This window comes from Mobula hypostoma, chromosome 15 (genome assembly GCF_963921235.1).
Source record: "Mobula hypostoma chromosome 15, sMobHyp1.1, whole genome shotgun sequence".
Lineage (NCBI taxonomy): Eukaryota > Metazoa > Chordata > Chondrichthyes > Myliobatiformes > Myliobatidae > Mobula > Mobula hypostoma.
Window position 1 is genome coordinate 65,249,787 of NC_086111.1, and position 14,826 is coordinate 65,264,612.

Below are 14,826 nucleotides of genomic sequence, written 5' to 3' on the forward strand. Positions count from 1 at the left end.
AATAAAGTATACTACCTACCTCTTTACATTTGATCTCCCAAGGAGCAACACCTCACGTTTGGCCAGAGTAAACTCCATCAACTATAACTGCTGTAGTCATATTTCTCTGCTGAGCGCAGAGAAAATTTAGAAGAATTTTGCCAGGGTTGGAGTTATGGGGGTAAGTTGGTTAGGACTGACTTTATTCCCTGTAATGTTGAACATTGAGGGGAAGATTTGATAGATGTAGACAAAATTATGAGGGGTAGAGATGGGTGAATCCGAGCAGGCTTTTTCCACTGAGGTTAGTTGAGACTTCACATAGAGGTCATGGGTTAAGTGTGAAAGGTGAAATATTTAAGAAGAACCTAAGGAGGAAATTCTTCACTCAGAGGGTGGTGAGAGGGTGGAACCAGCTGCCAGTGTAAGTGGTGGATGCAATCTCGATTGAAATTTTCAAGAGAAACTTGGATAGGTACATGGATGGGAACGGTATGGAGGGCTATGGTTCTGGTGCAATTCAATGGGAGTAGGCAGATTCCTGGTTCAGCATGGACAAGGTGAGCTGAAGGACATGTTTCTGTGCTGTTGTGCTTTATGACTATGAATCTAGTCCTGAGGAACCAGATATGTAGTATATCTTGTCCTTTGTCTCACTATTTTACTGGAAAGCTCCCGGATTTGGCACTGAGTCCAGAGTTGAGTGGGAGGTCAGTTGTAACCACATTTCATACTCTCACATGTTCTATGCTTCGCACCTTGCGTAGGCTTGGGAGTGGGGAATGTACCCCCTCTCACAAAAACACACACTGCAGATTGATGGTAGCTGTCTGTGGAGTTGTGGGCTGGTCATTCACCGCGAACTGACCCAAAATGAGGTTGAGCTTGAAAACCTTCTGGACTGTAAGTGTGTCAGTGGCAGTGGACAACAAGCCTGAAAGTGAAGGCCAAGATTGAGTCAGCCACTGGCAGATCAGCCTATTCCTACATCTGTTCCTCATTCTGTCATGAAATAACGCTCAATAAGTAACTCTTTATTGGCAGAGGGAAGGAGGTGATTATGAGCTGGCACTTGATAGTGGATCCAGGTGAGAAGATGATTGACTGTCGGGGGAGAGGAGAGTATGAATGATGCCAAAAGCTGGGAGGTGATAGGGTGAAGATGATGGAATCTGATGAAGAGAAGGTTAAACATGGACACTAGGAAAGCAAGTGGGGAGGGCAGACGTATGGGTGATGGGCTGATGGAAAGAGTGGAGGAGGAGAAGGAGAGAGGGTGATAGAAGGCCGGGCAAGTATGGAGCAGAGTAGAAGAGAACAGAGACCTTGGTCAGTACTGCATCATGGGCCAAAAGGCCTGTACTGTGATTCTATATCCTATAGAGATGAGGGCTATGTGGGGGGGTGGGGAGGATTAGAATGATCCTAGAGTTGGTTAAAAGGTCAGCACACTTACGCAGACCAAAGGGGCTGTACTGTGCTTCTATATTCTACAAGAATGGAGGGCTACATGGGAGAAAGGGTTAAATTGATCTTAGAGTTATTTAAAGAGTTAGTACAACATTGCAGACTGAAGGGCCTACACTGTGCCAAACTCTGTGCTCACATCGACAGCACATATACTAAAAAGTGGAATGATACAGAGAAGATTAGCATGGCTTTTGCATAAGGATGACACGTAAATTTGTGAAGTGTTCCATATTTTTAGATAAAGCCCGAGACTAGTGTGGATGTTTCTGCTAATTATATTCAATAAAATTGGTTGAAGAGAAAAGAATATTCTATATCTTAAGATCCAAATGCCTTGGCAAGTGTATCTGTATCTGTTTTGAATTTAATGCTCAGGCCTGTGCTTTTCTGGTCCATTCTTCTAGGGTCAATTGCATTCTGGTGAGGTGTCCAGGGACCAGAGGCAGATTGACCACATCATTGGCTCCCCCATATGGTGCAACTTTTATCAACGTGGCCTCTCTGAGGGTGATGCTAGCTTAGTGGGACTGTTACTGAATCCTTGCTGCTGGGTTCAAGCATCACTCCAGCCTTTTGAACTCGAAAATTGAGATTTCCTTCCCTGAACAACGTTAGTTGACCCAGATGGGATTATACAATAATCTAGTATTCACCATCACAGATGTTCACTTTATATTCCAGATTTATTTAATGAACAAAATGTAAATCCCCTCAGTTGCAGTGGTGAAAAGTGGACTAAATTTCCCACTCTATAGTTCAGGTTTCTGGCATACTAGCCCAGTAACATAACCACTAGACTACCGTGTAATATTCATTACAATGTTTATTTGGAGTTTGAGGGGATTTGCTGTGTTACTTGAAACACTCACAAATTTCTAGAGATATATAGTGGAGAGTATTCTAACTGGCTGCATCACCATCTGGTATAGGGGTATGGCTGCCGAGAATTGTGAACTTAGTCAGTTCCATCATGGGCTCTAGCCTTCGTAGTATCTAGCACTTCTTCAAAGAATTGAATTGACTTTATTTCTTACATCCTTCACATACATGAGGAATAAAAATCTTTAGGTTACGTCTCCAATTTAAATGTGCAAAGTGCAAACATAGTAATTTATATTAATTTATAATAAATAGAACAGTCAATGTAATATAGAGTACACTCAAATCAGTATGAGTTCATCAGTCTGATGGCCTGGTGGAAGAAGCTGTCCCAGAGCCTGTTGGTCCTGGCTTTTATGCTGTGGTACCCCTTCCCGGATGGTAGCAGCTGGAATAGATTGTGGTTGGGATGGCTCGGGTCCCCAATGATCTTATGGCCCTGTTTTACACACCTGTCTTTGTACATGTCCTGAATCGTGGGAAGTTCACAACTACAGATGCACTGGGCTGTCCGCACCACTCTCTGCAGAGTCCTGCAATTAAGGCAGATACAGTTCCCATACCAGGCAGTGATGCAACCAGTCAGGATGTCCTCAATTGTGCCCCTGTAGAGAGTTCTTAGGATCTGGGGGCTCATACCAAACTTCCTCAACTGTCTGAGGTGAAAGAGGTGCTGCTGTGCCTTTTCCAGCTGGTGTGTACAGACCACGTGAGATCCTGGGTGACGTGAATGCTGAGGAACTTGAAGCTGTTTACCCTCTCAACCCCAGATCCATTGATGTCAATAGGGGTTAGCCCATCTCCATTTCTCCTGTAATCCACAATCAGATCCTTTGCCTCAAAAAGAATGCATCCATTATTAAGAACCCCATCACCTAGAACATGTCCTCTTCTCATTGTTACTATCAGGAGGGAGGCACAGAAGCCTGAAGTCACACTCTCAGTGATTCAGGAACAGCTTCTTCCCTCTGCCATCCGATTTCTGAATGGACATTGAACCCATGAACACTACCTCACTACTTTTTTATTTCTGTTTTTGCGCTACTTACTTAATTTAACTATTGAATATATATGCCTCCAGAAGACACGGTACATCATTAAAGACCCCTCACACCCTCTCCATGAACTGTTTGTTCTTCTGCCATCAGGCAAACGTTACAGGAGCATCAAAACTAAAACCACAAGGCTACTAAACAGCTTCCTCCCACAGGCAGTCAGACTGCTAAATAGCTGCTCCACCTGACTCTGCTTTGGACACTTTTAACTTGCACTGGACACTTATAACTTGATTTTAACTGACATGTGGCTGTTGTGTTTTACTATTTATTGTTATGTTTATTATTTAGTGTTGCGTTTGTTATGTTATGATTGCACTGCCCCTGAGGAACACTGTCTCATTCTGCCCTGCAGAGCTGATGTACGGTTAGAATGACAGTAAAGTTTTTTGAATCTTTGAATATATATATACACACACACTTACAGTAATTCACATTTTTTCCCTATATTATCATGTGTAGCTTTGTACTGCTGCTGCAAAGTCGACAAGTTTCACAACATCTGCCAATGATGTTAAATCGAATTCTGATGTGCCTATCTGCTTGCATGTGCACATCGGCCTGCATGGACAGTGTTATGCTGCACAGTGTTGGTGAGCACGCCTTAGTACTAAGCAGATGTTGCACAGAGACACGACTAGAAAAACAGTTTAATGCCAGGAGAGGAGTAGATTACAATTGTGGTGTTACTTAATAGGTACCTTTTAAAGTCACTATTTATTAGTCTATAATAGGCCAGGCTAACAGATGTTGGCAGTATACAGAGTAATTTGGATGTTTTGGGAAATGCATTTGCTCAGTTGTCTTTGCAGGTCAGACTGGGTTAATTGCAGAGTGCTTTCTGCTAACTGCTATTGCTGCATTATGTTGGCAGTTAGCCTGAGGTAGCCATTACTTTCCCAGTTTGATTACTGTACAGAGCTCTGAACTTATCCAAATTGACCATTCTTTTGTATTCACTTGAAGGGAGAGAGGATAGCGGTAGAAATTTATGTGTTTGACCACTGGGTCATGATAATTGAAGAAATTTGGCCTCCATAGCACCCCTTTGATCCCTGGGATATCCCAGGGCAATCCCTAACCTTTTGAAGTGTGTCCATAGTCATAATGAAAGCACCGTGGCTTCCCACGCACAGTACAGCAATAACGATCAGGTAAACCATTTTTAACGATGTTTGCCCTTGGTAGAGCTCCTGAACTCCTTGGAAAATTAGTACTGTGAGATCCCTCTTGTTCATGCCGGGGGTGAAGTAAAGCATCACTGTATCACAGGAGCAGGGCACGAAGGCTCTAAGTCCACGATGGTCTAAAGATATTCCTTAGCTTCATGAGGTCCCCTCATTGTAGGAAGGATGTGGAAGCTTTAGAGGGGTTGCAGAGGAGACCTATAAGGATGCTGCCAGGATTAGAGAGCATGTCTTAAGAGAAAAAGTTGAACAAGCTCAGGCTTTTCACTTTCCAGTGAAGAAAGATGAGAGTTGACTTGACAGACGAGTACAAGGTGATAAGAGGCTTAGACAGAGTGGACAGCCAGCACCTTTCTCCAGAAGAGCAATGGCTAATATGAGAAATGATCTGATTAAGGTTGGTGGAGATGTCACAGGTCAGGGGTGGATGCCTGAAATGCACAGGGGTGGTGGTACGGGCTATGCAATAGGGACATTTAAGAAACTCTTAACCAACATGATAGCGTAGTGGTTAGCACAATCACTTTACAGTGCCAGCTAAAAGATCGGGGGTCAATTTTTGCCACCGTCTGTAAGGAAATTGTACATTCTCCCCGCGATCGCGTGGGTTTTCTCCTGGTTCTCGAGTTTCCTCCCACATTCAAAAAACGTACTGTTAGGGTAAGTAAGTTGTGGGCCTACTGTATTAGCCCTGGAAGCTTGGCAACATTTACATGCTGCCCAGCAGAATCCTCGCTGGAGGAACTCAGCAGGCCAGGCAGCATTTATGGAGTCAGAGTAAGAATTTTTTCCCCTTCCTTTCCAATTCTGAAGAAGGGTCTCGGCCCCAAACGTTGACTGTTTACTCTTTTCCAGCGATGCAGCCTGGCCTGGTGAGTGCCCCCAGTATTTCGTGTGTGTTGCTTTGGGTTTCCAGCATCTGCAGATTGTCTCGTGTTTACGGTGCTCGCTGATTTGATTTGACACAACCTACGCATTTCACTCTCTGAAACAAATAAAGCTAATCTAAGTTCTATATTTAGATAGGCACATGGATGCACGAAAAATGGAGGTTTATAGGTTGTGTAGAAAGGAAAGTTAGATTGATCGTAGAGTAGGATTAAATAAATTGGCACTAATCGTGGGCCGGAGGACCCATACTATCCTGTAACATTCTATGTCTGTCCTATTTCCCATCTCTTCATCTTCTGCACAGCAGGATATGAATCTTCAAGTCCTCTTTATTTGTAATCTATCTACCAGTTATGTTAAAGCTGTGATCCACAGTGACTGACCTCACTGCTTTGGGAAATAGGCCCTTCCTGTTTACCTTGTCCAGACCTCATAATTTTATATGCATCAATTAAATCTTCCCTGAGGTGGCTATGTTCCAAAGAAAATGACATCACCCAGCAAGATCTCTCCTCGTTGCTTCATTCCATAGCAGTGGCAACACCCTTGTAATTCTCCCGTGCATCAGCATGACGAAGTGCTGCAGTATAGAACATTACAGCTCTGTACAGGCCCTTTGGCTGATGTTGTGCCGAACTTTTAACCTTCTCTAAAATCAATCTAACCTTTCCCTCCTCCATAGCCCTCTGTCATCCATATGCCTATCTAAGAGATTATTTAATGTCCCTAATGTGTCTGCCTCTACCAGCACCTACAGTGGTGTGTTCAGGCATTTATCGTGCTCAGTATAAAAGAACTCTACCCCTCACATCCACCCTATACTTTACTCCATTCACCTTTAAGTTATGCCCCCTCCTTGGTAGCACTGTGGTTTGCGTGATGCTGTTACAGTTCGGGGTGTCAAAGTTCAGAGTTCAATTCCTGCTCTGTCGGTTTGTACATTCTCCCTGTGATTGTGTGGGTTTCCTGTCCAAAGATGTACCGGTTAGTAGGCTAACTGGTTAAATTGTCCTGTGATTAGGCTAGATTTCGACAGATGGGTTGCTGAGCAGCATAGCCCACTGGACCAGTAGAGCCTGTTCTACGTTGTAGCTCTAAATCACGGCTTCCCAACCTGGGGTCCATGGACCCCTCAGTTAATGGTATTGGTTCATGGCATCAAAAGGGTTGGGAACCCAAAGAAAGAAAGAAAGAAAGAAATATATATTCATTTATTAACCATTTCCGGCCTGGGGATAAAATCTCTGGCTGTGCTCTCAGTCTTTGTCTCTTATCATCTTGTACACCTCTATCCAGTCACCTCTCATTCTCTTTCACTCCAGAGAGAAAAACCCTAGCTCGCTCAACCTAACCTCATAAAACGTGCTCTCTAATCCAGGAAACGTTCTGGTAAATCTCCTCTGCACCCTCTCTAAAGATTCCACATCCTTCCTATAATGAAGAGACCAGAACTGAACACAATATTCCAAGTGTGATGTAACCAAGATAAAGAAAAAAGGCAGCATAGTTGTGTAGCAGTTACCGTAAGCAACTACAGTGGCACCAATCACCAACTGGTGTTCAATTCCCACTACTGCCTGTAAGGAGTTAGTATGCTCCCCCTGTGACCGCATGCTTTTCCGACAGGTATTGTAGTTTCCTCACGTATTCCAAAGACGTACAGTTAGGGTTAGTGAGAGGTAGCATGCTATGTTGGTGGGGTAAGTGTGGTGACGCTTGCCCCCGCCACAACTCCCACTAATTTGATTTCACGCGAATGATGCACAGCCTGAGTCAGTGATGGAGGCAGATACACTAGTGAAATTTAAGAGACTATTAGGCAGGTATATAGAGGAATTTAAGGTGTAGGGTTATATAGGAGGCAGGGTTTAAGGGTTGACATAACATTGTGTGCCGAAGGGCCTGTCCTGTGCTGTACTATTCTATGTTCTGTGGCACATTTCACTGTATATTTTGATGTTTCGATGTACATGTGACAAGTAAAGTTAATTTTTAAAAATAATATCACCCTTTGGTGTAGGATTGGAAAAACACAACTTTCTGACCGCAATTTGTTGATTCTCATCTTGCTTGGTGAGCAGAGAGCATTTGAAAAGAATTCTGTCCTCATATCAGAAAGAAATCGAAAAGCGGGATACAGTAACGTAGTGGTTAAGTTACTAGACTAGCTGTTGGTGCTCTCACATTTTTCAAATTAGCGAAAGAGACTATCTGGCCCTATGCCTGCACTCAGAACACTCGCAGACATGATAGTTGTTCAAGAGGCTTTCAGACAGCAAATGAAGGGAATGGAGAGGTATGGATCATGTACAGACAGATGGGATTAGTTTCTCATTCCTCCCCCCTCCCCCCCCACTACCTTATTCTGGCTTCTTCACCCTTCCCCGCAATGCCTGCAAAGAAACAAATCTCAGGGTTGTACATGGTGACATACATGTACAGTACTGTGCAAAGGTCTTAAGCACATATACGTATATAGCTAAGGTACCTAAGATTTTGGCACAGTACTGCAGTAATTTTATGTTTTGCACTTTACCGCTGCCACAAGAAAAAACACATTTCATGACATTTGTGAGTGCTGATAAACCTGATTCTGATCTGGGTCTCTATTGAGGACTGAGAATGGGAAAGGGGGTAGGGAGAGGGGAGGGACAGGAAGCACGAAGCACCAGAGAGAGATCCTGTAATGATCAACAAACCAATTGTTTGGAATCAAATTTGTACCCACACCACCCCCCACAACCGACACTCCTTTTCTACCACCTGTCCCACACCCCTCCCTTAGCACTCCACCCTCACCATCCTTTGCTCCCACAAGATTTACAAACTCTCCCTCTGATCCACATTGTCAAATATAGCACTGTGTAAAAGTTTTCAGCACCCGAGCTATATATATATATACAGTACGCGCTTCAGACTTTCATATAGTACTATACCTTGATTATAAATTTACTTTGAACTTTCCTTTTCAGTCCTGATGAAGGGTCTCCGCCCGAAACATCAACTGTTTATTTCCTTCTGTAGATGCTGCCTGACCTGCTGAGTTTCTCCAGCATTTTGTGTGTGTTGCCCTGGATTTCCAAATTTCTGCAGAAACTCTGGAGTTTCAGATTAGTATCTTTTGGCACAGATATTGTGGTCCAAGGGGTCTGTTCCTGCGCTGTACTTTTTTGTTCCATCCCATTAATCTCATCCCCCCCACCTATTTCCATAAGACAAAACGATGTAGGAGCAGAATTAGGCCACTTGGCCCATCAAGGTCCTTTTGTGTATCCTATTTTTTTTACTTCTCATCCCACACATGCCGATTGACTTCACCCTGAATCTCTTAGCACTCAGGAGTAACGTACAAGATTGTGAGGAAACTAGAGTGCCCGAGGAAGACACGGTCAAAGGGAGAACGTATAAATTCCTACGTGGACAGCACTGGAGGTCGGCATCAAACCTAGGTTACTGGAGCACAAGGTGGTAACACTGCCTACTGTGCGACTCTACCACTGATCCAGAGGCACAAGTGTGAGTTCCACCATTGTAGATGGTACATTTAAACATAACCATTAAATAAAATACCATATCCATAAGACACAGGAGCAGAATTTTGCCATTCGTCCCATGGCAAATGTATTAACACTCTCAAACTCATTCCCCTGCTTTCTCCCCATGACTTTTGATGCCCCTGCCAATCAGGAACTTATGCTTTAAGTATACCCAACGACTTGGCCTCCACAGCCATCTGTGGTACTGAATTCTCCACCCTCTGACTGAAGAAATATCTCCTCATCTCTGTCCAAAGGGATGCCCTTCTCTTCTGAGGCTGCACTTTCTCGTCCAAAACTGCCCACTGTAGGAAATATCCTCTCCACATCCATTTTGTCGGGGCCTTACATTATTCAATAGGTTTCAATGAAATCCCCTGCACCATTCTTCTAAACTCCAGTGAGTACAGACCCAGAGCCATCAAACACTCCTCATACGTTAACCCTTTCATTCCCAGGTCCATTCTTCTGAACGTTCTCTGGACCTTCTCCAATGCAGGCACATCTTAGATAAAACTGGTGTTTAATTTAAAAAAAAAAGATGTTCTCTATAAAGTAACTAGGAAACTAATGACCTTCAGGGAAGGAAATCTATCACAGTTAAACAATCTGACCCAGTCCCACCGAAGTATTTGCCTCCTGACTGATTTCTTGATTCGGTGCTTCATAGGGAATAAATGCCAGTCCTGTCCACAGTAAGAAAAGTACCAGCTCATCATCTGATGGAGTATAATATATCCTGACTTTGTAGCAGTCAGTGATAACTAGTGACAGTGTGGCAGAATGCTTTACAGCATCAGCGACCCATGTTCAATTCCTGCCACTGTCAGTAAGAAGCTTGTGTGCTTCCCCTGTGACCATGTGGGTTTCCTCCTGGTGCTCTGGTTTCCTCCCACAGTCCAATGACGTATGAGCTAGGGTTTGTAAGTTGTTGGCATGCTGTCTTGGTGCTGGAAGCGCAGCGACCCAAGCACATCCCTGGTCTGTGACGGTCACTGATGCAAATCATACCTTTCACTGTATCCATATTTCAATGTAGTAATAATATTACTAATAATAACTTACTGAGAGAGCACTTTTCAGACAGACAATGTAGTTCAAAGTGCTTGACAAAGTGAAAGTATAAAATTAAAAATAAAAGTAAACATGAAAATAAATGACAAAAAGATGTTAGTTAAAAGCAAGGTTAAATAAATAGGTTTGGAGCTGGTGTTTAAAAATGTCAACTGAGTCTGCATCCCTTATACTTTAGGTATTGAGTTCCACAGTTTCGTAGCGTAGTTCAAAAAAGCTGACCTGCCAATTATCATTTGAGGGAGGTGCTTTCAATCTAAGAGACTAGCAGAAGACTTGTACATGTGACAAATAAAGCTTAATCTTAAGATCTTAATTTTAAAACAATGACAGAGTATGGGAATGTAAGTTACTCATAGAGTCGAAGTGAAATTTGCTGAGTCATAGAAAACATTTCTATGGGCATTTTAATCTCAGGCTCTATTGTGCTGAGTAGGACTGTGTTTAATTTATTGGCGTCACACACCATTTAATAGTTATATTTGCTTGGTGAGCCCTAATTCTTTATCTCTACCTAAACACACATTGGTTTAATGAGGCATTTGAGAGTTTCACTGAGAGATATGTGGTGGTCTCACAGCGAGATTGTCTCACCACTGGTTTGGCTGCCAGCACGTGATTTAGGGCGGCATCTTAGTGTAATACTTCACAGCATCGGCGATTACGATCGGGGTTGGATTCCGCAGTGTGTCAGTAAGGAATTTGTATATTCTCCCCATGACTGCTTGGGTTTTCTCCGTGTGCTCTGGTTTCCTCCCAGGTTCTAAAGGTGTACAGATTAGTCTCAGTTAATTGTGGGCATGCCCTGTTGCCGCCAGAAGCATAGCGACACTGGCAGGCTGCCCCCAGCACACAATCAATACATTTCATTTCATTTCAAACTAAAAGACTATCAACCAGTCTTTAGGATGTAGGAGAAAACTTGAGCTTCTGGAAGAAATTGGCCGGGACCTGGGTAATGGGACTGATTGGATTATTCCTAGAGAGTGGGCATGGACTTAATGGGACGATTGTCATCCCTTTGTGCTGCAGTGGCCCATGCTCACGTGACTCTAAGGTGACTTCCATACAATTATCATCCAGTAGTTTTGGACCCATGTCAACTGCTCACACCACATCCATAAATTGAAGTAGTCTATCTAATCAAACCTGCCAAACTTTGTCATAATCTAACAGAACAATCTATCCAGCCAGCTCTCAGTTTCTGCAAAGGTTGTTATATGGCTAGAGCTAAGAAACTTATTTATGTTATTTATTGCAAGGGAAATTGAATACAAAAATAGAGAAGTTATAGATACAAGAGACACAAAATACTCTGCAGATGCTGGGGTCAAAGCAACACTCTCAACACGCTGGAGGAACTCAGCAGGTCGGGCAGCATCCGTGGAAACGATCAGTCAATGTTTCGGGCCGGAACCCTTTGTCGTTCCTCCAGCGTGTTGTGAGTGTTGCATAGACACAAGAGATTCTGCCGAGACCAGAAATCCAAAACAAGACAAGCAGAATGCTGGAGGAATTCAGCAGGTCAGGCAATATCTATAGAAATGAATAAACATCTACGGAGGGGCCCAGACCTCATGAAGGGTCTCAGCTCAAAACATCAACTGTCTCTTTACCTCTGTAGATGCTGCCTGACCTGCTGAGTTCCTCCAACATGTGTTGAGCCTTTCTCTGGATTTCCAGGATTGGCAGAATCTCTTGTGTTTATCTTTATAAAATATGATCTCCAATCCAGGCAGCTTCCTCTGCACCCTCTCTAAAGCTTCCACGTCCTTAGATGCTGCCTGACCTGTTGAGTTCCTCCAGTATTTTGTGTGTGTTGCTTAAGTTTTAAAGGGCAGTGGTAAAACCACATTTGGAGAAGTGCTGGTCTCTTCTGAGAAGGATGTTAGTGTGGTTGGAGGCCATTCAGAGAAGGTTTACCCAGCTAATACTTGGAATGGGCTGCTTCTTTTATGTGCAAAGGTTGGGCAGCTTAGAGCAGCTTAAACCATGGGTTTACATGTATATGATTCAATCATGCAGTGTCCTGAAGAGTCTTGACAAAGTGAATATAACATAGAACAGATCAGTACAGTTTAGGCCCTTCAACCTATAATGTTGAGCTGACTTTTTAACCTTTCTAAGATTAATCTAACCCTTCCATCCCACTTAAACCTCCATTTTTATAGAACATAGACCATTACAGCACAGCACGAGCAATTAGGCCCATGATGTTGTGCTAACTTTTTACCCTACTCTAAGGTCAATCTAACCTTTACCAACTACATAGCCCTCCATTTTTCTATCATCCATGTGTCAATCTAGGATTCTCCTACATGTCCATAATGTATCTGTCCTAATGTGGAAGAATTTATTACTCTTTCAAATAAGCAATCATTTTAACCAGTGGCTAATTGGCAGGAAGCAAAGAGTTAGAATGAAGGCAGCCTTTTCTAGCTAGCTGCTGGTAACTAGTCGTATTCCACAGGGTCTGTGTTGGGACAGCTTCTTCTTAGTTATATGTCAATGATTTGGATGAACGGAATTGATGGCTTTGTTGCAAAGTTTGCAGACGATTTGAAGATAGGTTTTTGGGGCAGGTAGTTTTGAGTAAATAGGCTACAGAAGGACATAGACGGATTAGGAGAACGGGCAAAGAAATGGCAGATGAAATACAGTTTCGAGAAGTGTGTGGTCATGAACTTTGGGAGAAGAAATGAAAGGGTTGACTATTTTCTAAATGGAGAAAAAACACAAAAAACTGAGGTGCAAAGGGACTTGGGAGTCCTTGTGCAGGATTCCCTAAAGGTTAATTTGCAGGTTGAGTCTGTAGTGAGGAAGGCAAATGCAATTTTAGCATTCATTTCAAGAGGACTGGAATATAAAATCAAGGATGTAATGTTGAAACTTTATAAAGCATCAGTGAGGCCTCACTTGGAGTATTGAGAACAGTTTTGGGCCCCTTATCTTAGAAAGGATGTGCTGAAACTGGAGAGGGTTCAAAGGAGGTTTACAAAAATGATTTCAAGAGTGAATGCTTGTTATATGAAGAGCGTTTGATGGCTCTAATGAATCAAATTCACTAGAATAAAGAAGAATGAGGGGTGACCTTATTAAAACCTATTGAATAGTGATAGCCTTTGCTAGACTGGATGCAGAGAGGATTGTCTAAGACCAGAGGACGAGTAGACGAGTGTCCTTTTAGAATGGAGATGAGGAGGAATTTCTTTAGCCAGAGAGTGATGAATCTGTGGAATTTTTTGCCACTGGCATCTCTGGAGGCCAAGTCTTATGTATATTTAAGGCAGAGGTTGATAGATTCTTGATTTGTCAGGGCATGAAGGGATATAGGGAGAAGGCAAAAGATTGGGGCTGTGAGGAAAATTGGATCAACCATGGGCCAAGTGGCCTAATTCTACTCCCATTTCTTCTGGTCTTATGGTCTAAACAGAAATGAGATGAGAACATAAGAACTTAAGAAATAGGAGCAGCAGGAGACCATCTGGCCCATCGAGCCTGCTCCGCCATTCAATAAAATTATGGGTGATCTGACCTTAGACTCATCTCCACCTACCTGCCTTTTCTCCATAACCCTTAATTCCCCTAGATGCAAAAATCTATCCAACCTTTTCTTAAATATAATTACTGAGGTAGCCTCCACTGCTAAAGATGATCTTCTTTACTTCAGAGCATCATGAGTCTTTGGAACACACTTTCTTCGGAAGCAGATTCTTTTAATATTTCTAAGGCAGAGGTATTTGGATTCTTGATGAGCAAGGGTTAAGTATCTCCACTGGTAGATGGGAATGTTGAAGCTACAGTTGGATTTGTCCTGCTCCAGTACATTAATGCTCCATCCAAGAATCACACCAATACCTGTACTTCCTCTGAACGCTCAGGGAATTTGGCATGTCTCTAGTGACTCTCACTAATTTTGACAGAGGCGAAATAGAAAGTATCCTAATTGGATGCATTATGGCTTTGTATGCAAAATGTTTTGTCAATGACTGCAAGAAATTGTAGAGTATTGTGAGCAAAATACAGTCCATCACACAAGCCTGCCTCCCCTCTATTGACTCCATTTATACTTCCCACTGTGTTGGTAAAACAGCCTACATAATCAAGGACATCTCCCATCCCAGTTACTCTCTCCCCTACTTCCCTACCCCACTCAGCTTCACTTCAGGTAGAATGTACAAAGACTTGAGACCACGTACAAACAGAATGCAGTTACTGTTGTATAGAAAGTGCACTGCAGTAAATAATAAGTGTAAAGGCCACAATAACATAGATTGGGTATCAAGAGTTCTTTGAGTCATAGAGTACTACAGGACAGAAACAGGCCCTTTGATTTATCCAGTCATTGCCAGTATGGTCTTATGCTTCGTTCCATCTACCTACACCTGGACCATACCCCTCCATATCCCTCCCGTCCACAAACTTATCCAAACTTCTCTTCAATATTGCATTTGAACTCACTGAAGTTTACCAGAACAAGTGGGGATCTCATTGAAATCTACCGAATATTGAAAGGCCTAGATAGAGTGGACGTGGAGAGGATGTTTCCTATACTGGGGAGTCAAGGACAGAGGGCACAGCCTCAGAATAAATGAACGTCCCTTTAGAACAAAAATGAGGAGGAATTTCTTTAACCAGATGGGGGTGAATCTGTGGAATTCATTGCTGCAATGGAGGCCAAGTTATTGGTTATATATTTAAAGTGGAGGTTGTTCGAACATAGAATAGTACAGCACATTACAGGCCCTTTGGCCC

General features: G+C 42.9%; 1 protein-coding gene and 1 non-coding gene across 10 annotated transcripts in view; both read left to right on the plus strand.

Moving 5' to 3' along the window:
* Positions 1 to 14,826, plus strand: part of sema3b (sema domain, immunoglobulin domain (Ig), short basic domain, secreted, (semaphorin) 3B) — a 439,432-nt gene that overhangs the window by 352,307 nt on the left and 72,299 nt on the right. The window lies entirely within an intron of this gene.
* On the plus strand, positions 1,578 to 1,685 carry LOC134357179 (U6 spliceosomal RNA). Its single transcript, XR_010020536.1, has one exon. It is a non-coding gene; the product is annotated as a U6 spliceosomal RNA (small nuclear RNA).